The sequence below is a fragment of the Mustela nivalis genome (genome assembly GCF_964662115.1).
Source record: "Mustela nivalis genome assembly, chromosome: 9".
Classification (NCBI taxonomy): Eukaryota; Metazoa; Chordata; class Mammalia; order Carnivora; family Mustelidae; genus Mustela; species Mustela nivalis.
Window position 1 is genome coordinate 58,681,395 of NC_139028.1, and position 25,910 is coordinate 58,707,304.

The 25,910-nt window shown below is 48.5% G+C and overlaps 1 protein-coding gene across 1 annotated transcript in view; it reads left to right on the top strand.

Annotated features, from left to right (window-relative positions):
• The window catches only part of TENM4 (teneurin transmembrane protein 4), a 753,030-nt gene that overhangs the window by 500,173 nt on the left and 226,947 nt on the right, over positions 1 to 25,910 (top strand). The window lies entirely within an intron of this gene.

Here is a 25,910-nt window from a genome sequence, read left to right on the forward strand (position 1 = left end):
TGCGAAAGGCCTGGTTTTAATCACTGCCACAGTCAGAAGAAAGGGCTCTGATCCACACTGTTCACTTTTTTAAATATCTGAGATGTTCTGCAAGTTTACAATCAAGAGTTTTTGAATAAAGTTCCTGCCCTTTTCCTGGGAATCTATAGAGTATGACCTTTGTCACCTTCAATAAGCATTCACTGACAGCATACTGTGGCCCAGGCCGCCTCACCTACGTGAGTGAATTTCATCTTCCCAAGTAGCTGCATTTTTCTTATTCTGTAGATGAGCAAACTGAGGCTCAGAGAGGTTAGGTTAAGGTCCAGATCACACACAGCTAATGGATGAGTAACAGCCCCCTGAAGAAGGAAGAAAAGGTGTTTCAGGCAGAGTGACTTGTGTGTGCAAAGACTAACTCCAAATCTGTCATTCTTACTAAATACCACAACTGACTCTGTCATCAGAGAGGAAATGGGGCTGTATTCAGTGGGCAGTGGGGAATCACAGCAAGTTTCTGAGAAAGACAGTGGTAGAATCAGAGCTTTGGGAAGATTGAGCTCTCCTGCTTCTCTTTCTACATCAATCACATTTAATAATCTCAATATTATTCCATCATATTGTAACTGTGTAAGGTACCCAGAACAAGCATGCCCATTGCACCAATATAGAAAATGAGGCCTAGAAATATCACAGAAGCCATCCAAGGTCACAAGCATGAAATGCTTACAAGCATGAAATGCTTACCTCTAGAACTATTTCACCCCTGGGAGCACCACCAGCTCCGCAGTCACTTCTCTGGTCTGTAGAAGCCCATCCCTCTCTGTAAAGCTCTCCTGGGAAAATTCAAATGAGTCCTGGACAGAGGCACAGAGCTGCCCCAGTCTAAGTTGTGCCGTCCTTCTGCCCCCTCCCCCTCCCCTACCCCACCCCATCCCACCGCACCACTGCCATGGCTTCTGTTCTGTCCAGGATCTAAATTTAATTCGTCTCCAAAGAAACTGATGCTGGCAAAATCGGGTCTCAGCTGAGCACCCCTTGTTTTCAATGTTAGGTGGCTAAAAAAGGCACATTTTGCACTAAAATGACAGAATGTGGGGGAGGTGAACTTTCGACACAGCAGAATAACTCCTTCAAGGGAGAACCTAAAACCACCTGAAGCTTGGCTTGGCTGAATTTATGCAGATCAGTCCCAGCCTCCGCAGGATATTCTCAACTACTATACAGGAGCGCCCCCTCCCCCACAGTCCCCCAAGAGGCCCTGATCCTCAACCTAAGTCTTAACATTAACATGATAAAGGCTACCATCTCCCATTTCATCACTTACTCCCCAAGAAGCCTTTAAAGACCTAGGCAGTCCCTTTGTGGGAGGATTTTCCTAGGTCCCTTCACTGGCCTTCTCTCCCTCTGGTCTCTTCTGAACCTGCTGTTTCTTCCAAGGGAGAGATTAAATCAGTTGCAAGGAGCTTTTTAATTAAACTTTCCCCCTCCCACCTCTCAAGTTGCCCGAGACTTCTTTTGACTTCGCCTTGGCGATGCCTAATCACTGTAATTTAGCAGATTCTGTAATTACCTGCCGCACACGGAAGCAGTTTGATTGCTATGTCTTTGTCCTGCCAATTTCAGCGTCCGCTGACAGCCAAGTGTACCCTCCACGAGTGTCTGTACCATCCCAACAGCAAGCGGAGCAATCTGAATTTACAGGCAGCCCTGGAGGAGGCCAGATGTATAGGTGAATGGGACCAGAGGTTGGCGGAATGAGCACTCTGAGGCTGAGCTTTTCTGTGTGGTGGTGCGGGGCCGCAGGTGCAGGCTGGCGCCTGCAGGTGCATGACCTGAATGGGTCTTGAGCTGCAGCCTCTCTCGCCAGTCACCTGCCGGGTGCATTTTCCTTCACGCAAGTCACAGATACAAAACTGTGGGAAGCACATAACACCATTGTACTGGGATCTTCGCATCTGTAAAGTAACCGTTATCCCCATTTTGCAGGGGAGGAAAGTGAGACAGAATTTCCAACTTAGAAATGGCGGAACTGGCTTCGAATCCAGTTGACATCACCCTAAAACCCTATCTAGCCGGTTCATGGCCATCCCTGGGTGCCTGTCACCATGCTGAGCATATCTGTCATGTACTCTTATTTCATTCTTAAGACAGTAATTTATTATGTCATTATGGACTAGATTTCATTATTTCCACTAATTATCAGGAAAATGGAATTCCACACGTTCGGCAACATGTGGGAAGTCACACAGCCAGCAAATAAATGGGAGAGTTGGAATTTGAATCTGAAAGCCCACACTAACCCCCACATTTTCCTCCTCCCTCTATTATATAGTAAGTTCTCATGTCTTCTGAGATATGTTTCAAGGCTATGGAATCTGTCTGTCAAGCTTCTTACAAATTTTTGAACTATTGGCACACTGTTCTAATTGTTCCAGCTTCATCATACGTACATTTACATATCCTAGTAGTTGAGAGCTGCTGCATTAGGAATCAGTGGCGGCGTGGTGTTTTTTCTTCCCAGGCTAGGGAAAAACCCTTCTTGCCTCTTAAAGCATGATATTGGCCTCTTGAAACTTTCTAGAGAGATGGGTGGGACAGCCTCTGGAGCAGACCTCCTTCCTCCCTGGGCCCCCTCGTCTTCTCCCAGGAAAGTGTTGGAAGGCACGGGGCTTTGGTACGAGGGAAGGCTGGCTCTGGACAAAGAGCCAGGACATGCGGGGACTGTTCCTTTTGGAGGGAGATGCAGAGTAGGGAGATGGGCCTGGGGCCCAGCCCTCTGAGGCATAATGGGGGTAGGTGCGGATGATGGGGATGGCTTCAGAGAAGGCAGTGGCCCTACGATAGGACCTTGTGTTTAGACGGCAGCAGCCCGGGGGCAGGGACATGGAGGTTTGGTGCTGTCCTGGGAGTGGCTTCAGGGATCCCAACAAGACAGTTGAGAGACACAACATACCCTTCGTGGTGTCAGGACGTTGGACATGAAAACTCTGTTACTGAGGGTTGCTTTGAATGATGTGTGATTAAAAGAGAGAGCAGGACTTTTTTCTTCTTTCTGGGATGGAAGAGAGAGCGCTGAGCCTGCCCGAGTGCCAACTCTCTGATAGATTCTTTGCTTTGACATGGTTCCTGACTTGAAGGATGGTGGTAGCAGAAATCAGGAGAAAGCTTCACATGCATTTTCTAAGCCTTAAAAACGCAAAGCCCTTTGACTTAACGCAGGAGTGTGTGAGTGTCAGTCATGGGCCTCTGGTCTATTGAGCCCTTGGGAGGCACTGCTACCTTATATATTGTGGGTAAAAGCTTCTATAAGGAAAAACTCTGGCTGGGAGCCATAGTATCCACTGTTCAAATCCCATTCCTTCCCTCAAGATATCTCTCGGTTTTGATCTGTATAAACCTTTTCTCCATTGACATCATTTACCTTATAGTGGTCTAATGTTTCTTGATACTTTAATTATCTTCAAGAGAAGAAAGGGAGTGATGTAGAACCAGCTACTTCCCTTACAAATTTTACTTACTTTTCTTCCGATACAAAAGTAATATATTATTGGTTCTTTGGGAATAAGCTGGAATAAATTCCCATGCAATCCCTGCAGACAAAGTGAATATATCAGTTAAAAAAATGGCACACAGGAGCTAGCAAAGTACTTTAACATTAAATCACTTCCTATGCTAGTAGCCACAGTGCACACAAGCAAATAATTCATCAGAAATAAGCTGCAAGCGTACAGCAAAATAATCCACATGAGAGAATTTGCAACATCATGTGTACACGTGGACTAAAAGCTAATGCTTCGCTGAGTATTAGTGAACTGGAAAAAAAAAAAACCTACTTGGAATGGTGTATAGTATAGGAAAACCATATTGTGTGGAATATCATTGCTTTATAATATTAGTGCGCAAAAATATAGTGTCTTGAAGATGTTAATGTCTACCCCCAAAACCTAGAAAATCATCATCTGCAAAGCCAGGTAAATCAGCATTTCCAAAACCTTTAAAAGCCTATGTCACTGATGGATTCCAGATGATTCTCCTAATCACTGGTGTTCACCACATTAGAAAGTGAGTTATCTCCGTCTGTGAGATACCACCAAGCCACTCTGTTTTCTGTGGCCTCTCTCAAACTGTAATATTAACATCAAACCCAGTGTTAAAGCTATGCCTCTATGGCTTTTTTTTTTTATTTTCTTGGAAAAAAATACTTCTGTTTGTATTTATTCTTAAATGAAAACAAATATGTACACAGAAATTTAAAAATTAAATTTTGGTGAAATGTTTGTGATGAGAAAAATAGCAGTCCCTTGCCCCAGTCCTCTCCTCTTCCCAGGTCCCACTCTCCAGCAGACAGCTCTGATCTCTGCTACCTATTTCCCCTGCGGTTTAACTTCCTGTTTTTAAGTAATGTGCATATACTGGTATTTCTTCATTTATCAATTTTAGGCATTATCTGTTGACTTCCTCCAATGGAAGAACTCCCACACTGTCCACTCTCTTGCTTTTCCTCTCCCTACAACTCTAACATAATTATGATCATCATTTTTTGGTTAAATATGTAGTCATTGGTTATATAATTATGCTTGTATAAGAATATTGGCTTTTTGGTTTTTTTGTGTGTGTTATTTTGTTTTGTTTTGTTTCTCCTGAGCCAGTAATGCTTATACATGCCTTCATTTTTCCTGGAGTTGTTAATTGTTCTTCTTTTATTGCCTTGTTTGAGAAATTACAAATGGTTCAGTGTGGCTAGGACAAGATCCTTAATAGAAGGGATGTGGTGACTTATAAGGCAGTAAGGGGGCCTGGATCTTTAGGAGACTTGAATGCTCAGTTAAGGAACTTGAATTTTATCTTGAAAGAAATGAGGAGCCGTGGATGGGCTTTAGGCCGGGAAGCAAACTTCTGGAATGACTGTATGAGAGAACCACATGGAAACACTTTACAAACTGACATGGAAGAGTTTTGAAAGCATCTACATTCTCACCTTCTTTCCAGCATAGCTGGTGCCGTCTTTAGAAGACTCCCAAATTTGGATAGGTGTTTGGCAAGTTGCTGACAGATTCCAACTCTCCTGCATTTTTCTTCCCCACCAGTATCAGTTAGGGAGGTTGAGAATTTCTCTCTCTCTCTCTCTTTTTCTCTCTCACTCTCTCACTGCCTCTGCTTGGAATTTCCCAAGATTCATTTGGAATTACCCAGTCACAAAGTGGTCCAGGTTATGGGCAACAAAACTATTCCTTGGCACTTCCCCCAGCACCCCAACACACTTTTTTGGAAGTAAAAATAGCTTAAACACTGATGGATAGAATTTGTGAATCACCCATCACCAATGCATTAGAATTCACGCTACACCCAAAATGTAGCTCCCAAGCTGAGATCACACGTAGCTTAACTGGTGCTTCTTGCTTTGTTTTGTTTAGGGCGAAAGAGGGAAAGGCTGGCAGTTTGCAAAAGAACAGTGCAGAGTAAGAATTCAGATTTGGAAGTTTGCTTTCACAAGAATAGAAACTAGGGTTTGTCTCGGTGGCAGTGGGTATGAAATTATTTTCAATTATGCAGTCACAGCTTTGCCATCTTCACGTGTGTAGATGAAGCTTGATATTAGCATCTGTAGAGAGGAAACCTCTGGTGTGACAGGGGACCAGGAAATGTCCAGATTTCTGAGAAAGCAACTTACCAACTACCTCTGTTATGTACAAAGTACTTGAATTTACTTGTCAACTTAGTCACGTTTTCTTAGTATAGTTACAAATTGCTATTTATGTAAAAAGAAGATATTTTTAAAAGAGTTCTGCTTTTACTTACAGTTGGGAAATTTGGCTTATAACCAACTCATCACCAGGAAATGCAGTGGTAGACCGCTGTCTGTTAGGTCCAAATATCATCATCATCATAATACCTCTCACTTATTGAGCCCCTGCCATGCGCCACACGCCAACCAAGCATCTTCACTAGCAATGCCTCCTTTGATTTTTCACTACAGTCTTATAAAATGTGATTACTTGCCCTCAGTTTCCAATGGAGGAGAGAAAGTGGGACTTTCCCAAAGGTTTACTATTAGTGAGTGGCAGAATCAGGACTTAAAGCCAAGTTGGCTCAGTGTCAGTTAAGATGTTTTAGGCTGCAATTAACCAAAAATACCCAAATATCAGAATATATTGTGTCATAGAAAAGGCAGCTAAGAGATAGGGTGGCTGCAGGGTTGGGCGTTCTAAGACCAACAGTGTCATCAAGGACTCAGGTTCTCTCCATGGTTCTGCTCTATCCTTCTTAGGTTGGTTCCTCCTTGTTGTTGTAGGATGGCTACTAATAGCAATGCAGACTCATGCTGATTTTTGTTCACTCAGTGAGCAGGAGAGACTGGCTTACTGTTGTTCAGTATTGAAAAGAGAAGAAGAATTTCTCCTGGAGCATGCAGCAAACATCCCCCTCAAAGCTCACTGGCCAGAATTTTGTCACATGCTCATTCCTGACCCACACATTGGCCCAGGGGATGGGATCTCCCTTAGATCACTCAGGCACCTTGAGTGGAGATCACTTCCCCAGATCACATTGTTACTACTCCGTGGGAAATAGGCAGAACAGAAGTCAGAAGGCAAAAACTCCTGTATCCAGGACACATTATGTCATTTGCAGGATCCATTGCAAAATGAAAATACATGGTCCATTGTTCAAAAATGTTTAAGAATTTCAAGATGGTGATAACACATCAAACCCAGGGCCAGGCCCTCTGAGTGTGGGCCCCTCATGACTGCAGTGCTCCCTCACCCACAGAGCTGGCCCTGACCATCTCCTGCTGCCCGTGGCTCTGCATCTTTTACTGCTCTGACTTCCTCTCAGAGCCGGGACCCGCCATTCCTGTTTGTCATTCCATCCTCTGTGCTCCTAATTGCCTGCCTTCTAATAGGGGTTCAAGGAATAACAATGTTTAAGAAAGGAATTCTTGGTTGAGCTGATCTGGGGTTGAGGAACTAGCGATAAAGACACTGGGGAAGTCAAGGGGGCCTTGAGCCCAAGCTCTGTACCAGACAGCACGCTGCTCGCTCTCCATACCTGCTTCCCCTCCCTTCCGTCTGACCTTGTCCCTGACCTGCTGCTCCCTCCGTGGTGCCGCTGTACGTTATTTTACTGCAGGAATACTTCTGGTTAACTTCCTTTCTCATACCTGAGGTCCTAGGCCTTTGAGGTCATGATACCTGCTGAGCAGTAAGCACAGTGTAGACCCATGTGACCAGGATTTGCTCACTGTGGCATTTTTCACTCCTCGTCTTTGTGTTGCCATGCAAAGGATCTTTTTATTTTTTTAATGTGAAAACCTGCCCTCAGATAGGCTGTTCAGGAATGAGATGGACTCTTGTGCCCGTCCGGCCAGCACTCTTTATCATACAGGAATGTGGTCCCTAGTTTGTCAGGGACATTCTAGTCTGCTTTTGTCATATGCAAAGCACTGCATGGACTCCAGGGACAAACAGAGCTTTAAAGAAGTGTAGAGACACACCAGCTGAGCTGGAAACACCGGGCAAAAACCCAGGAAGAGAGTTAAGTAATAAGAACTGTCATCGTAAAGACATCAGAAGGGCAGGGCTTAATTAATTGTCTTTTGAATGGTACAGACCACCACACTCCCTTTCTTTTCTGCCTGCCTGCCTTGGCTCAGGTTGTCCTTGCATCTTTTATCCTTGTTCTCTAGCATTTAACTCTACCCATGCTTCGGGGCCTCTGGAGATGGCCTCCGAGGCCCAGCATGGAAACGTTCTGCAGATGCCTTGCTGCGGGTTGGCATCGGTTTCTCCTAGGCGCCCTCCCAGTTTTGTGAGAGAACACGAGCTGCTTCCAGCGCCATCACACTCCAGATACAGCCCAAGAGCAGCAGTCCCCGTCCTGCACCCAGCGAAGATGTGCTGCCTCCAAGCCTGGCTCCTTTAGGAGGCTCAGTGCCTTGTTGCCAGGGCTGCTGTTCATGCCTCTCCCTCCCTCACTCTGTGCCTATCCCATGGTGTTATACACAGGAGGTACCAGTGAGCGTGGGTTGCCTGGAGTCTGTACCCTGAAGTCAGATACGGGTCTATGGGTTTGAGGTCCCTGAGGGAATGCTATGGTCTTCAGAGAAAGTCCAAAATCACAGGTGAAATCGGCGGTATGTGACTTCAGTCCAATGATATGTCCGGGACGAGAGTTGCCTTGAGCCGTGAACCAGACACCAGGCTCCTGAAGACTGACACTGCCCTCCCTGCTGTAGCCCTGGGCCTTCCATTTTCAGGCCTTCCCCATCTGTCTAGTGGGAGGGCAGGAGTCCCCGGGAGCCTGCCTGCAGTCCCTGACTCTGTGGTCGGTTCCAGGGCTCTGCTGCACACATGGGCTCAGACGAGGCACGCATGCAGTGGCAAAGGGGGTGTCTGTGATGATAGCTCAGACCTCAAGTGTGTGCAAAGGGGGCAGTCAGACTCTGCCTTCATAGCAGTTTTTGACATTTAGAAATATTCCTAAATGCCACATTGGAGTTGCAGAGAGGGAGAAAGGGCAGAGATTATGTCTGAAGTTCCCTTGGGTGTGGTCTACCCATGACTGGATGTGGTCCCTGGGACTCAACATTCCCTGCCCAGATACAGCTCCAGGGAGCTGGGATATCTGCTGGTATCTAGAGGGATCCAGAGATGACAGACCACGCATCACCCCCATTCTTTATAGATATAAGTCATGCCAGGGCATAGATGGGATCCAGCATGTCATAAAAACACCACTATTCACAGGACTGGCTGTTCCCAGCTTTCCTGAATCCCTGTAACTTCTCATGTCGGTGGGTGGCACTGGGGAGAGGGAGAAAGAGACCACCTGCAGGGAGAAGTAGAAAGAGCTGGTAGAGCCAAGCTAGTCCTAGGTTTGAATCCACCACTGACTGGCTAACCTCAGGCTAATCTCTTCCCTTCTCCAAGCCTCAGTATCTTCATGTATAAAATGAGGACGGTGGCAACAAAACTTCCCCATGCCGTAACACGGGTGACAGAGCCTGGAATGTGCCCGACACACAGGAGGCTCAGCCTTTGCTGCTGGGGGAGAACAGCCCAGCACAAAGATACCTTCTCTGGGTGACCTGACACAGGAAGGGTCGTGACAGCCACAGCCTCAAGCGTCTTTTTCTCCAGTTGGAATCCTTCTGCCTGATTTGCATGGGCAGTTAAGAGAACGGAAACATTAAAAGGGTTTTTTTGTGATGTCTTGTTTGATGACTTCCTTTCTGGGGTGATGCCTAACATGTATCAGATGGCTGCTTTTGCCTAATTTCAGCCATTAGATTAGGGAGGGATGAGGTAGTTCGTCCTCAGGGAGAAAAAAAGAAATCAGTGTGAGTAAGCATGATTCGTAACAGCGTCCATGAGTAATGCCACGGGGGGATGAGAACTTGACCAAGGCGGAGAACTGTGGAACCGTGATCTAGCGGACAGCCCTTCCCCCTGCCTCCGGGCTCAGCACTGCAGCTGCTCCCATTTCCACAGAGGTCATGCTCTGCCACCTGGAAGAGGATGCTTTCCTGTGATCTACCATCCAGCCATCACAGCAGGACATTTTGCTCTGAGGTAGAAATGGTTATTCCTGATAGCAACAGAGCATTCTTTCTTCATTAGAGGGGATGTTTGTGATCATGGGTTTCAACTTGGGTGATGTCAGAGCATATGCACCTACCATGTGGCAAGCACTGGACTGGGGTGAAGAAGTCACCCCAAAGGGCTCACAGTCCCTGGGGGGGCATGCGTGTGCACACACACGGTGTGCTGGGGTGCAAGTGCAGGCATCTTGCGATTTCAGGTTTCCGGGGCCGCAAGAGGGTGAAGCCAGGTCTGTTTGCAGAGTACAGAAGGTGTTGCGGTTTCTGAGTTGACTTCCAGCCTCATGATGGAGGAGGGGGCTAGGAAAGGTACTCTCAGCTGAGAAATCAGAACTCCAAGCTGTGGGGAGAGAAACAATTCCACCCAGGTTTCTCAAGGAAAGACAATGTATTGGGTGATATAAGTGAAGAGTCCAGGGGATCATTTTTGTATCAATGCAACTAGATCCAGGCATTCAAATAATGTCTTTCTGAATCTTTTTCTGTCTCTGGACTTTGCTTCCCTTTGCCTTGGCCTTATTCTTATGCAGTCATCCTCATCTGATAAAAGGAAACCCTCCAGGCATAATGCTACCCACTTTGTAAACCAGGTAAAAGAGTGTCTCTCCCCCCCACACTCCAACCGCCCCCCCCCCCATAGCTACAGCAAAAGCCCAAGAGGGACTGGCCTGACCAGGGTCGCATGGCCCTGCCTGAATTAGACACCCTGGTTGGAAGAATGGAGGTGCTCTCAGTAGCCACCCTGAAGCCAATTCCATCCAAATTCAGAGTCTGGGAGTAGGACTCCCCAAAACAGAGAGAATTTATGTTGTTAGAAGGGGCTCCTGGGAGCGTCAGTTGGTTAAGAAGCTGACTCTTGATTTCGCCTCAGGTCATGACCTCAGTTGTGGGATTGAGCCCCACATGGGGGCCCGCGCTGAGCATGGAGCCTGCTTAAGATTCTTTCTCTCCCTCTGCCCCTTCCCCTACTCATGTATGTGGACACACTCTCTCTCTCACTCTGTCTCTCAAAAAAAAAAAAAAAAGAAGGGATGGCAGACAAGCAAAAGCTACATAGGTACATTAAACACGTGAAGGCCTGAGGGAGGGAAACAGCCTTGAGCAAGAGGAATCCTGCATGTCTTCCAGAAATGGAGGCTAAGTGGACAGCAGTGGTGACTGTGGTACAGTCACCAGCAGAGCTGGTCTCTGACAGCACCTCATACCGAATCCCAGTTGGTTCCTGGACATGGCAGAGCATGAAGATATCGGGGTGCCTTGGGGAACTGCCAATCTTATAAAAAGTCCAGGTGGAAAATGTGCATACCGTCTTGCAGTAAGGCTACACTGGCCAGCCTTCAGGTTTCTGCTCAGTTAGTGTGGGAGTTAGCATGCCCTGTGCTGCAGTAGAGCAGTAGAGTGGAGGGATTAAGGACACAGACTCTGGAACCACGTAGGTTTGCATCCTGTCTCCAGATGCAAGTCTGTCCTTGGGCAAGTTCCACAATATCTTCATATATATATTTTAAAGATTTTATTTGTCAGAGAGGGAGCGTGAGCACAAACAGCAGGAGCAGCAGGCAGAGGGAGAAGTAGGCATCCCGCTGAACAAGGAAACTGATGTGGGACTCGATCCCAGGACCCTGGGCAGGTACTTAACTGACTGAGCCACCCAGATGTCCCCACAGTATCTTTTTCATACCTCAGTTTCACCAGGTGTGAAACAGGAGTAATAATAGTAACTAGCCCACAGGGTTATTATGAAGACTGAGTTAATATATGTATGGCTGTACATATATTAAACTTGGGCCTGGCACAGAGTGTGCACTAGGTATGTGTTAGCTACAATATGTTCCTTACCATTACTGTTATTATTCAGCTCTACAGCAGTGAGGTAAGATAGGTTTAATTGTCCTCCTTCAGAGATGGGAAAGTTGAGTCTTAGATAGTTAAGTGACTTCTTCTAATACCAACAGTATGTCAGTGGTAGAGCTGGAACTCAGAGCCAAGTCCTTCTGACTCCATATTTTCCCACCATTTGGTGCCCTTCTGCTTAGTATCAAGCATTCATCCATCTGTCCATTCATTCACTCATTGATTCATTCAGTAAACACAGGGCCTACTTCATATCAGCAATGGGCTGGGCGCTAGGGATCCATTGACTGAATTCTCTGGATCCTGTTAGAAATTCTGATTATCAGCTTTACATGTGTTTGATTTTTAAAAAAATGGGAAAGCAGTTAATGATTCATTAGTGAATATAGCATGTGTTAGAAATGAAATATTCTAAAATACAGAGTAATTGAGGGGGGGAGAATTAATAGGATTCTGGGAGTGGAGAGTGTGGCAACAACTAACAGAAATCTTCGCTGAGCAAATGAATCAGGCCCAACTCCACATTTGCTGCATTTTGACAGGAAGGAACTAAGGTCCGGAGAGGTGGGGTGCCTGTACCGCGTGCCAGCAAGATCATGGCAGGCCGGGAACTGGGACCCAGGCCTACTGACCACCTTGCCACCTTAAGATAATGGGCAGGGCACAAATCACCTGGGTGCCTGGGTGGGCATCTTCCCTCCCCCGGGTCATTCGGAAGAGTTTGATTTCTCATTTTGATTTCATCAGGATGGTCCAGAAATCTGGGGGGGGAGGGCACAGTAACTAACACAGAACAAGATCATTGCAAATGTCCAACAGATATTGGCTGGAAATGGTGATCTAATTCCTCTAAGTATCTTGAAGTATTACCCTGAATTCTGAATTGCCCCAGGGGAATCCCAAGACATAAGAGGTCCAAAAGAGAAAGAAAGGGGGAACTAACTGGCCTTGGGGATACGCTGTCTGCCTTGTGTCAAGTTTGGTGGGTGCTGTGGAAGGAGGAGGCAGGACAGAGAAGGAGCGTTATCAGGCCTGAGTCTGAATCCTGGCTTTGTCACTGTGGTCTGGGACTCCCAGAGGCTCCCCCTCCTATGAGCTGTGCTATTCCAGACAAGTGTCCTAACTTCTCAGAGCCTCGGTTGTCTCAGAGCTGGAAAGAGGATACTAATATATACTTTATAGTGCCGTCTTTAGCTTAAGTAAGATCGTGCTATGAAAAGAACTTAGCACAAACCCTGGCACATAGTTCTCTCTCAGTAAACAATGGACATTAAGATTGTAGACATTGTCAGCAAACATTTATATTAGATGTACAATAAAGTAGTGCTTCTACTAGGCATTGGGAATACAAGGGCCACAGTCTAGTAGGAAACCCACTGTTCTCTCTTTGTTTTCAACCTGTGAGTAGGTATAATTATCTCTGTTTTATAGATGCTCTCAGAGAGGTTATGTCACCTGCTTAGATCACACAGCTAGTGAGTGGCAGAGGAGGATTCAAACCCATATCAGCTGGACGCCGAAGCACTTTGCCTCTCCAGAACACTGAGGCAGGTCGGCCTTTCTATTTTAATTTTTTTTCCCTAGGAAACAAAAGAAGCAGCCAGGCAACACTTTACTTCTTCCATTCCCTTATTTAAAAAAAAAAAAAAAAAAAAAGAAAAAAAAAAGAAAGAAAGAAAGAAAGAAAAAGAAAATGGAGTGTGACATTCGGGCGTGGGCGGAATTCCTGGGGGATGGGCCTCCAAATCCAGATTTGCTTCAGATTCGTGGAGATGCCAGGCCTGGTGATCTACGCCCCTTTGGCGGTGTCAGGGAGTCTCGGCACCGCATCCTGTGTTGCCAAGAGACGTCTGCTTTAGCAGGCCCCGGGCCATATAAATTAGGCAGAGCGGTGATCACTGTGGTTATGAATAGAACTGTTGGATTAAGGTTCTACGGTGGCTGCATTATTTGTTTCACAGACCTGAGCTGGGCCGATTGGATTTCTCTTCTATCTTTTTTAACATAAGTAGATTCTGAAATTGGAAGAATAAAATATTCCACAGCTGAGAGAAAAGAATTAGCTTGGGGAATGAGCCCAGGTGGCACCCACCAACTGTACACTTTCTGCATTGAAATGAAGTTAGCACCGACTGTGCCCTTGCCGCAGGGACATCCGCTGTAGGCTGCACGTGAGGCCGCGGGGAGAGAAGGGGCAGGAGCCAGGCTCAGTCCTCTTCGGAGGGCACTGACAAGGAGGGCGGCACTTGAGGCACTCTCAAGTATGAGTAATAGTAATACCGCTGATGGAGCTCCTACTCTATCGGCGGAAGGCGAGGTGGGGTGTGGCGAGCAGGCTGTCGCCATGGGGGGGGGGCTTGAAGTTAGACTTGAAATCCAGTCTTGCTGTTGAGTAGCGGTGGAACACGAGCAAGTTCTCCGAGCTTCAGTGTCCTCGTCTGTAAAACAGAAATAGCCATAGCTAGCGTCTTGTGACTCCCTGCCACACGCCGGGCACGCCCTTCGTCCGTACGTCAGTCGTTCCCACCAACCCACGGGTGTCATCTCCATCGGGAAGGTGGGGCGCAGGAAGAACCAAGTGTCTTGAAGGAGGCCACACAGCTAGGAAGTGGCAGGGCTGAGATTCGAACCCAGGCTGTCGGCTCTCGAGACTGCATGCCGAACTCTCTCCCTTACACCTCAGAGGACTTGGGAAGAGGAGATGGGGCAAGTGGCTTAAAGATGCTTAGCTTTGTAGCTAGTCACCCTGGAGGCCTTCAGGGCTCTGAGGCCGTTATTAGTACTCTTACTACATTTCAGTGGCCTGGAGATTGAGCTGGACACTTTGCAGAGGACTTCAGGAGGACAAATTCCTTTTATCTGTTTCTCTTATGTCTTGGTTTATGGACATTGATGGATGAAACACCTGCCTAAGATCTCCCAAGCTTGTATCAGAAGGAAAATCCACATGCAATCATGTCATAAATGATGAAAAGCATCTCTGTGATCTGTATAATGAGTTGGATGGCTTTCTGCCTTTCCCCCTAAATGCGCCCTTTTACAGCCTGAGCCAGAAGGTAAAGACCGCCTGCGCAGCGGTCACCGTGCTTCCCGAGACTTACTGGGGTTGGGCACGTGCCTCTGGTAGGAGGTCTTTGCATGTGGTTTCTAGAGGCTGTGAAGGGCACGGGGCTTGGAGTCTCTGCTTACGGGCAAGCCCCCTGAGGCAAGCCACCTCAGTTTACTCATGCACGCAAGGATGGCAACACCTGCCTCTTAGGGCTGTGAGTACAGTGTGTTATCAAACAGTAGAGCCTGTTGTGCTCATCTATGTAGCCATTGATCGAGTGTTGCTTAGTCGTAACAAAATATATTGGATGTTTTTGCGTTTAATAAATTGCCTAATACCTATAGCTTAAGTACTTGAGAATTTATTTTTTCTCATTCTGCTGCCTCTAGGGGGGCATCAAGAGTAGAACGAGCGGAGATCTGTGTTGGGGTCCCCAGCTTTTATCCTTTCCTGAGTGGTGTGACCACGGGCATGGTTCTTGTTTTGTTTGTTGTTCTGTTTTGAACCAAGATGTCACATTTAATAAAGTGGTTCCAGATGCTAGATCCCGAGATATCCCGTTGTTGAAAAAAATTTGAAAAAGTTCATAGACAAAGACAGGAGCAGATTTATGAGACTCGGGTTTTTTGTCTGTAAAATGGGAGAATTAAGACCGACTTTACAGCATTGCTCTGGAGATGAAATAAGCCTCCTGCTCATCATCACATGTCCATAAATGTTAATTTTCTTCTCCCCGACAACCTCTTGGGTCCCAGACCTACACAGACAAAGGCTTTATTTAGTTTCATTCAACACTTATCAATGAGCTCAATAGCCTTTTACAGAGAAGCCAGCTGAAGGTGTAGGAAAGACCAGGCACAGATAAGATCTCAGCTCTTGAAGATCCTCTAGCCTAAGGGGACTGTAATTAGATGTAATTCTAAGGAGCTCTTGAGAGTGAGTTATTAGTTCACCTCCAATGAGTCCCATCTGTTTACCAATCACCGTGTTCCTTAAGTCCCTGAAACAGCACTAAGCAGTCTGTGGGGCTAGTATCCCCATTTTACAGATGAAGAAATCAAGGCTTTCAGGAAGCCATAGAGCTAGGAAGTGGTAGAGCCTGGTTTCAGATTAAGTTCCCTTTGTCTTAGTCCTTGGCTTCCTGGCCACTGTGTTGTTTGGTTGGGATTCACTGCATGAAAACTAGGATCCAGAAGAGATGGGTAGGGCAGCCAGTATGTAAGTGGGGAAGTGGGATTTGAACCCATAGCAGACTGAACCTGAGCCAGGGTACCTAACCCCCATGCACAATGCTCTGTGGGTTCCAGCGGCCTGTTGCTTCCATCTAGCGTGTCTGCACTGCCAAGAGGAAGCAGTTTCTTCAAAATTCCTGAGGGATGTACAATGCAGGGAGACACATGAACACGGCTAATGAGAAGACATCTGTCTGTGTGCTGGTATTCAGCCTGCTGCAGGGCCATGCAGCGGTGGTGGTGGTGGTGGTGGGGGGGGGGGTGCTCAGGTTAGGAAATGGCCTCATAAACTGCCCTGACCTTCCGTGCTGACATCAGTCTCAGCAAAGTGGGCTCTTCCCCGTGGGAGCCTTGAGAGTCGCTGTCACGATTTCCTCTTTATCTCTTCATGGCATCGTCAGCTGTTGATTAAAATATGAAGAGTTTATATCCACCTCAGTGATCAGCCGTCTTTCCCGTGCAGTTTGGAGAACATCAGGTCAAGTTTGAGAAGAAAGATCAGAGTGCCCCGGTGACACCATGGCCCTTGAGAATCAGTGGCAGCCCGTGGGTGAGAGAGCCTGCCACGTATCCCAGAGAGCAGAGTTACGGCCCGTGACATGTTAAGATAAGACCTCTGTCCCTGGAGCTCAGAGTCTGGTAGGAGAGACAGATGTACAAACAAAGTACGACCACTCCGGGTGAGCTCTGGGGGCTGGAGGAGCCCAGAAGAGGTGCTTTGAGCCCACACTGGGGGTGGAGATGGTGGTCAGAGAAGGCTTTCTAGAGAAGGTGACTCCAATCTGAGTTAGCTGGGTAATGGGACAAAGAAAGGCATCTGTGCCTAAGAAAACAACACCTTCAAAGCCGTGCGTGTGAGACGGCAGTGAGCAGTTTCATGAACGGTTTAAAATTAGCCTGTTAACCTTGGCACCCTTTTAAAGAGGAAGCGGAGAGCTGTGGGTGCTGTGCTGGAGTGGCAGGCTCAGGCCAGATGGCGAGGGGTCTTGTCCTACGGGCACTGGGGAGCCCCAGAAGCGTTATGGTGAGGGAGCGGTGAGATTGTTTTCTTATAGGAAGCTCACTCCTGCTGACGGATGGCAAATGCATTGGAGGCGGGAGAGCCTGTGGGCTGGGACACCAGTGTCGGCTGTGGCCTGGCCTCAGCATCCACTGATGAGACCTGACCCGGGGTAGTGACAGTGGGAGTGGTGAGGATCCGGTAGAAGAGGGAGGAGGCGGCGGTGATTCCCCAGGGTCTGGTTTGGTGGCCCGGGGGATTGTGGTGATATCAGGAGCTGAGGAGAGCAGTAGAATTGGGGGCCAGTGAGCAGGGAGGCATGAGGTTTGGCTCGGTGTGCATTTCACCAGAGTGGCAGAGGCTTGGGGTGCAGGGACGAGGTAGAGGCCGGCTATTTAAGCTGCCACTTTTGTGACGGGGAGCTCACCTGGCAAGCAGCTCACTGCAGAGCTTGGCAGGAAGAAGGGTTTCCTTAATTGAGTGCTGGGGGCTCCAGGTAATTTCTGAACTTTGTCCTGATTCTTGGTGCTAAAGCCCCAAGGAATAGGTTTGCCCCTTCTTCCACCCTTTAGCTGTTTGGGGGCAATAGCAGTGTTGTACATGTCATCTTCTTTCCAGGAGATTCCCTGAAGGGGTAAGGGAAGCCACAAGGAATCAGGCTGTCACAGGCTGCAAAGAGCCTCAGGAGGTCACCTACAAGAAGAAGGAACCTCATTTTTCAGGCAGACAAATTGAGGTCCAGACACAGGAAGGGACTTTCCCAAAGGCACAGAGTGAGTTCCTGGCAAAGCTGGGGATGGTTCTTTAATCTAGGACTCTCTACAGCACCATGTAATCGTGTGTGATTTCCCGGCTATGCATTGTGTGGCTTGAGTGATGGAGCTTGGACATCTAATCACCGGGCATTTCTGTGTTTCACCAGGACTCCTAGACATATGTTCTTTCTTGAAGCCCTTTCCCCTAACCCATCTCCTTTTTAGGCTAACAGCATTGGTCCTTTGTCTATACCCGGAGGAACACAGTCCCTAAACCCTTCACTGCCCAAGGAAGCCAGGGAGAACATTACCCCCGGAGACCTCAGGGTAGGATCAGCCTCTGTAATGCAGGCATGACACACAGTCCAGGCATCGCTCCTCAGGACCCAGTCCAGCTAATCAGCGCAGTGTGCCTGTAGCCTGCCTCCTTCCTACTGCTTTACTTCTGCGACTGCGACCGGCTACACTTCCATGAGCTTCTTAACCCACCCCGGCGCACTGCAGACTTCCACTGAACTCAGTTCCACCCCCATGTGAGGCAAACGCATCTGATCTTACTTGTTGAATATGGTTTCTTGTTGATTCGGGACTTGATCTAACAGTTTAAAGGTCACACTGTTTTTGAAAAGGGTAAGAAGGGGACAGTGGGAGGAAGGAAAACTTACTTGACAGCGCGGAACGCTTTCCCAGGACAAATTCTGCCTGAGGTGGACACAGCTTTAAGTTGGGGGAAAGCCATGTACCCAGAAAAAAATCTCCCCCGTGGCTGCAGGTGGCCTTTTCCAATTTTATAGGCAGGGACTTTGCTCCCTCTGGGTCTCTGGTATCAAGCACTGGGCCTGTGGAGAGTGACCTTTGCGAAAGGAATGGAAGCCGGAAGAGAGGGCAGGAGGAAGGAAGAGCTGTGTTCCTCTTTCTTCCATCTTCCTGCCTTCTTTGGTGCCTAATCACACAGCATAGTCCAATATACAGCCTGCTGTGCACATCCTTTGTATGTAGCTGCTCATCAACAAATGTCCCAGGTTCATCTGCCAAGGATCATACAGTCTTGATTTTAGAAATGGAGGAGACTCCCAGCCAACGCTGCCTCCTGTTTGTCGGCTGGGGAACCTGGAAGTCAGCCAGGTTAAGTGCCTTGCCCAAGGTCACACTGCCATTAGTGGCTGGGTGACAGTGGCTGACAGGGACAAGCCCAAGAATGAAGTCTGGGCCGATGCAGGTCGGGAGGCAGTCCGTCCAGGTGGCCCAGCCAAGGTGTTCATACACACGCTGAGGAAGATGGGCCCCAATGCTGGGGGCTTGGTTTGTCTGTAAATTGCCGTGACCCTGGGAACAGAGAGCAGTGCTGATCTCAGCTCTGTCCGGCAGGTGGTCTGACACTGCATAGGCAAAGGCAGCAGGATGCCCCTCACCCCGACTTGTGCCCTACAAGAGCATTCATTGCTGGATGAGGAATCCCATGCGCATTGTAATGAAGCCTGGGGGTTCTGGTTCACTCCTGTGACAAATATTTGGCTTGAGAACGCCAGAAGTTGGGGTGAGCACCCTAAGCATCCTGAAAGCTGCCCCTCTGGCTCCAGGGTCCCAGGGGAATCCCCAGCTCTCACAGGTGGCCTCTGGCCTCTCCCTCTGCTCTCCTTCACCTCTGTACCATCCTTGCTGCCCAAAGGAGCCTGTATCTCTCAGCCTGTGGGCCTCTGCTTGTGTCAGCCTCCCTGCCTAGAATGCCCTTCCCTCCTCCTTATACACTACCACCCTATCTCTACTTCTGTGCTCAGTTCAAGTTCTTGTTCCTCCTAGAAGCTTCCCAGACCACTCCACCTCCAAAGTGCTGTAGCCGTGAAGGAAGAGGTTACTGCTTCAGATGATGCCTTGCAGGGGATGGGGAGAGGGGGTCCCCTCCACATCACTCCCCAACTTGCAGCACCCTGCTGTGCTAACCCTTAGCCACACCTAGTGGAAGCCAGGGGCGAGGGAGCCCAAGGGATGCAAGCCTTAGCAGTCAGCTCTCCTGTGCTGGAGAAGGGCAGAGAGTGAGCGCCGATGGGGTGGTAGTGGAGCAGGCAAACAAGAACACGGCCTCACGGTGGCTGTTTGCCTGTTCTCACTAACGAGGAAGGACTACACTAAGAGCTCACTGGACCTCACGCCCTCAGGATCACTGGGTCGCCCGTCTGTGCTAGGTTTCCCGGCCCCTCCTGCCAAATGCCCGCTGTGCTTCCTGTCCTTGTGACAACAGAAAACACTCCCTTTCCAGACACTCCCATTGCAATACGACTCCCCCCACCATGAGTCTTGTGCATGGGTTCTACATGGTCCCCTCATCACAGCCTCTCAATGCAGAGCATTTTTGTAGCCTGTGCTCACCCAGCGTTCTCCACAGCCACACTGTGACCTCCGAGTACTCTTTACTGCCCCTCATCAAGAAAACTGGAAGGGGAGTCCCAGAAAAGCTCAGGGAACCTGGGTGGCTCAGATGGTTAAGTGTCTGCCTTCTGCTCAGATCATGATCTCAGGGTCTTGGGATCAAGTCCCATGCAGAGCTCCCAGCGTAGCAGGGAGCCTGCTTCTCCCTCTGCCCCTGCTCGTGCTCCCTCTCTCTCTCAATAAAATCTTTTTTTTTTTAAGATTTTATTTATTTATTTGGCAGAGAGAGAGACACAGTGAGAGAGCACAAACGGGGGGAGTGGGAGAAGGAGAAGCAGGCTTCCGGCTGAGCAGGGAGCCAGATGCAGGGCTCAGTCCCAGGACCAAGGGATCGTGACCTGAGCTGAAGGCAGACACTTAACAACTGAACCACCCAGGTGCCCCTCAGTAAAATCTTCTTTTTTTTTTTTTTTTTTTTAAGATTTTATTTATTTATCAGTGAGAGAGAGCACACGCACGCATGAGCAGGCAGAGTGGCAGACAGAGGCTGAGAGAGATCGATGCCAAACTCGATCCCAGGACCCTGGAATCATGACCTGAGCCAAAGGCAATGGCTTAACCAACTGAGCCGCCCAAGCCTCCCTCAATAAAATCTTTTAATAATAATAACAGTGATAGTCGTCTCCACCTCTTACGCAGGATCCCACAGTTTGCAAGGTGCCTTCATACACATTTGACAGATGGAGCAGCTAGACTGCAGGCTAAAGAGATTGTCTGAGATTGTACAGCTCGAAGGAGGCAGCGTCGAGGCTGGAAGTCAGACCATCAGACCCTGGTTGCCGACTGTGGTGACAAAGAGCTTTCTTGGCCTCTCTAAATTGGTCGTGGAGGCCAAGGTTCATTAGCTGAGCTCTCAGCCCTGCTACATCACTGTCCCGAGTTAGTGGTGCTCGATGGCATTTTAATGGGAGCCAAATAACTCTTCCTGTTGGCATTCGCAGGCAGCTGGAGATTTTGTGTTTTATGGTAATTAAATACCATCATCTTTCATATCTGACAATCTTTAAGGCCCAATGAACGACTGCAGTGCACGCCAGGTCACCGTGAACTCTAGAGCAAGGAGACCTCAGGGCGCCTGTCAGCAGTTTCGTGGCGCTGACTATGGGCACCCAGCCTGGCACCCTTGCGTGGAGCCATGGCTGGCCTTAGATCGCAGGGCTGTTGACACATTAAAATTCTTTGCCTGAGCCAAAACCCTGGAAGTTTGTATCTTTTCTCATGAGTGTGCTCTTATAAAGAGAATAATGACCCACTCGGCTGGAGCCTCTCTAGCAGGCAGGCATCCTGCCGTCAGCCCCGGCCCGGCTTGCGGTCTGGCTCTGCCTGGCTCACCCTCCACCTGGCCCCCAGAAATCTTCCTCAAACCCTAGTGATCACAGCACTCTCTTGCGTAAAGCCCACCGGGGACCCTCTCACCCTCCCGGGAAAGGCCAAGTTCTTTCAGGGGCACTGCAGACAACCGCCCCCGCCCCACACCCCAGGCCTGCGCCATCCTTCTCTCATGCTGCTGCCACCTCACCCGGCCATCCCACTGCTCATCCACATGCATTGTGGGCCACAGGCTCTCTCTTAGGCTTCCAGACCCCTCCCACATGCCCACTAGACACAGGCAGCAAGGTGTTTCTCCTGAAGCCACCCCAGCCCCAGCAGTCGGTCTGGCGGCTGCCTCCATGCTCCCCGGAGCTCCAGCAGGGCTCTAGCGAAGGCTAATGCGGATCTTTGGAGCCACCGTTTGTGGGGGGCTCGCTGTGTGACAGGCATCGACATCAGCACTTCACCTGAGTCCCCTTACTTCCTATGTACACAGCAGGGGGTTAACGGTGTGGGTCCAGGAACCAGTCAGCTCTGGTTTCGAATTTCGGCTCCATCACTCAGCGGTGGTGTAATCTCAGGCAAACGGCTTACCACGCGGGTGCCTCAGTTTCCTCCTCTACAACATGGGGAATGATACTAGTACCTTTGTTGTAGGGGCATCTTACGGATTAAATAATTCCAACGCTGAGACCCAGTCATACAGTAAGTACTCAGTAAATGTTAACTGCAGTTCCATCATCATTGCCATTTTGGTAGTCTCCGAGTGTCTTCTTTTTTACTGACCTGAGAGCAGCTCAAAGTCAGGCACCATCTTTGTTTCAGCTCTGGATCGCCACGTTTCCCGTCTACAGTAGCCCTTCTTCCTCTTCTTCTTCCTTTTATTACTGTTACTATTATATATTCATTTTACCCATGAGGAATTAGGGGCTCTGAGAAGTTAAGGGAGTTGCATTAAATCATGTGGCTAGTCAGAGCCAGAGCCAGGGTGGAGCCTGGGTCTGGGAGACGGCTGAGCTCTGCTCTGCTGTCCCGTCAGCATGCCTCCGGACACGGGCCGTTTGGCCAAGGCTGGGACTTATCCTCATCTTAAAACTCCTCCAGTCTCTGCACACAGCAGAGGGCTGCTTAGTGTTGATGATGGACTGAACAACCTCAAGAGCCTTCTCCCTAGCGTGCACCTGAACCCAGGTCAGAGCAGCACCTTGGTTTGCTCTGACATGCTTCTCTGATGCTAGGAAGGACCCTTTGAAGACGTGACGCCCCCATGTGTCCGATTTTGGGTCGGGCTGCAGTCACTCTCCTCACTTCTGATCTGCATGTCAAAGGCGCCCTCCTGAGACCAGGGCTCCAGGAAGTCAGTGGGCCATCCGGAGGGGGACTGGGCTGCAATAAAAGAGCGGTGCATTTGTGTTAGATGTTTTCTTGCTCTTTTTCTTTCAAGGTTCTTTGCCTTGGAACCCCTGTTGCAAATGCTGTAGAGTGATTATCATGGGGATGATTCAGCACTTTGCAGTTCATTCATTCAGCATGCCTTTATCATAACTGTGGAATTAATAGTTACCAGTGCTTAGCATTGCTGTATTCCAGGTGCTGTGCTAATGAACACCCTACATCCATTATCTCATTTATTTCTCATAACAGCCCCAGAAGGGAGGTAGCATCTCCAGTTCGTGGTAAGAAAACTGAAGCTTCAGAGAGGTCAAGTAACTTGATCAAAGTGACACCGCTTATAAGTGACAAAGCCAAAATTTGAACCCGGGGCTGCCTGACATCAAAGCCTGGCCTCATTCTATTACCGACTGCTGGGAAAAGCATTCTGAAGCAGGCTTCTGATGATCTCGGTTCAGGGAGATGATCCTGGAGGCTTCAGTGTTCACGCTTTTTGCGCATATAAAATGGAAAAAAAAATGTCTGAGGTGTTGGAGGGAAGGAGCAACTGCAGATATATCTGAGAACTTGTAGGAAGCAAAACTTCTTGCTGGAAAACCAGGCTTGCAAACCTCAGATAAGCAAGTGGCCTTTACTAAGAGCAGTGTGCAGCAGAACAGTAAAAATGACTCATATCTGGGCTCGATTCAGAGATATACTTGGAGGCTCTATCTGTGAAAAGAGGGTGTAAATTGGAATTTACAGCACAGCTTTGCAAATGTACCGATGCCTCTACTCACAGGTAGCAAGAGAGAAGCCATTGCTCGTGCCGGCAGGAAGTGCACCCAGTTAATCTGCTCTTGTCTCCCCCACATTCTCTAAAGATTGATGAGGGATACAGAGATGCATGGCACGTGGTCTCTTCCTTTAGGGAGCAGTGGAAGCCCAAGTACTTGGCACTTCAGCAAGAGCTCTAGCTTTTCATCTGCCAGAGAGTGGCAATGGAGGAATGTGTACCCCCTTTCACTGACCAAGGGCCAGGGAGGTGAAGTGAGTTACCAGACGCCACACAGCCAGTTTGTAGGGACCAGTAGAATGTTGGGCCTCTCTTGGGCCATCTGTACGCCATTCACCACTACGTTCCTGACACCTGGGTTACCAGGACTGGCAGGAAATGCTGAATGAATGAACTAGTTCTGAGTTGCCCTCTCAAATAGGAGTCCATATTGGAGAGGGGGAAGGGGAAAAAGAAGGACCCTCTATGTCCGTCCCCTAGCCTCGCTTTCAGCCTTCGGGGCAGAGGGGACTCCATTCAGACCAGAGGAGACAATGGCTCTTAGGAAGATCATGTCTCTTTTTTGGGGTTGTGAGTCCCAAAACATGGAGTTTTTCCTCTGGGAACCTGGGAAACCTCGAAGTCCCCTTTCTTGGCATTCTCAGCATGGAAGGGATGAGGGAAGGGGGGAAAACAAAGGGCCCAGCTGAAGTACCCAGGTGCGTCAGTAAAGGACTGCATAGTCCCAAGCTCTAGAGAGTCTGGGTTGATCTGCCATGATTTGTTGTATACAAATGTCCTCCACACTAGGTTTGTTCTCTTGGATAGACTGTCCAAGCCTTTCACAAGAGCCATTTACTCAATAAACCTACATTGTGTACATGGTCAGTTGTAGGACCTGTGATCACCAGCACAGAGGGAATAGGGATTTTTATTTCCACCAGAAGAGGCAAGATGGGGATATAAGTATGCCAGCTGTGAGGGAGAAGGAAAAGATGAGTGGTCCAGGTTACCTACTGTTAGCACTCAATGGAGGGAAAAAGAACTTTGGGGAGGGTAGATCAAGGAAGGCTTTCTGGAGGGGGTGTTACCTGAGCTGAGCTTCAGAAAATAGAGGATTCGGACCAGGACATTTCTTATTTTCATAGGAGAATTTCCTTTTAGAAGTTAGTTTTTTAGATATAGGGCTAGCGGCCTTCACATTAAAATCTCATTATTTCAGTACCTTCGGCAGTGATATTCTAAAGATTTTACCAAGCCAGAGCCTGGCATCCTCACTTAGTCCCAAAGCAGAGGTCTGTAGGCTTGGAGGCCAGCCTGTCCTGACCCTGACCTCAGATGCTTGCTGTCTGCACTCGGGAGGGGGGTAGGTCCTGCCTTTGGCCATGGACTGAGACAATTCAACTGGTGTCCGTGTTTTATACAAAGGCATCATGGTTTGGTATCCAGAATTCAGGCTTTGGATTAGTAAGGACCACTTCCTAGTCCTGTAGACCTCAGTATCCTTATCTGTAAAGTAGGACTGATAATAATGCTGCTTTCTGGGGGTTGTGGTAAGCATTCGAACAGTTAAGGCTGTGAAAGGACACTTAGTACAATGCTCGAGCCCCAACTATCAATATCAGTTGGGTAAACATGCCACGGAGAGGTTGACTCCTGGTGGGGGGCGTGGAGTGAGGGCTAGGTCACCCCTCTCTGCTGGCCTGCTGATAAGCATTGGACAATAGTGGTCCGGTCCCTCTCACTGCTTCGGTGCCCTGGCCAGCAGCCAGCAGCCTGAAAGGCCAAGGGTAGGAGGGACACTCAGCCAGCCCAGGAGGCTGCTTCTGCTGCTGGCTTCTGTCCCAGGCTCCAAATGTCTCCATTAAAGTGCTGCCTGAGGACAGCTGGACAAAACAAATGACCCTGCTATTCTTGCCTTCTCCCTGGTCCAAGGCTGACTGCTCTCTGCCTGTTTTGGCTCCCCTGCTCTCTTTTCTCCCCTCCCATTAAGGTTCACCCCTGCTGGCACGGCAGGCCTCATCTTCAGAAGGTACCATTCTCATTCCTCGGGACCGTCCTCATTGGAAATGAGGTTCTAGCCCCTGCATCACTGCAGCAGTCCTCTTGGCCTCTGAAAGAAAGGCGTGGTGGGAGGGCAGGGGTGGGGGAGGAAGGTGATGAGAGATAGGACTGGGAAGACAGGTGTGGGTCAAATTTTGAAGGGTTTGTTGGACCTTGTGTGGGTTGTATCCTCAAATCTGTTTTTCATCTCTAAATCTCATCATAATAATACCTATTGTTCCAAGTAGCTGAAGGGAGTAAATAAAAGATTTATCTTAATTCCCTTGTCTGTAAAATCGGGAGAAAAACAGTATCTGCTCTGCACTGGGTCCATGAGGATCAGCTCGATTTAAACATGTAGAGAGCTCAGAATGGCGCAGGGCACACAGTAAGTTCTCAATAAATGTTAATGATAGTTTTTAATAACCCCCAGGTGGTTTTTAATTGTGCTCACTCCCTTGACTCAAAGTTCACCTCCCTCCTTCTCCCCAGGCCATCAGTGACCTCTTACCC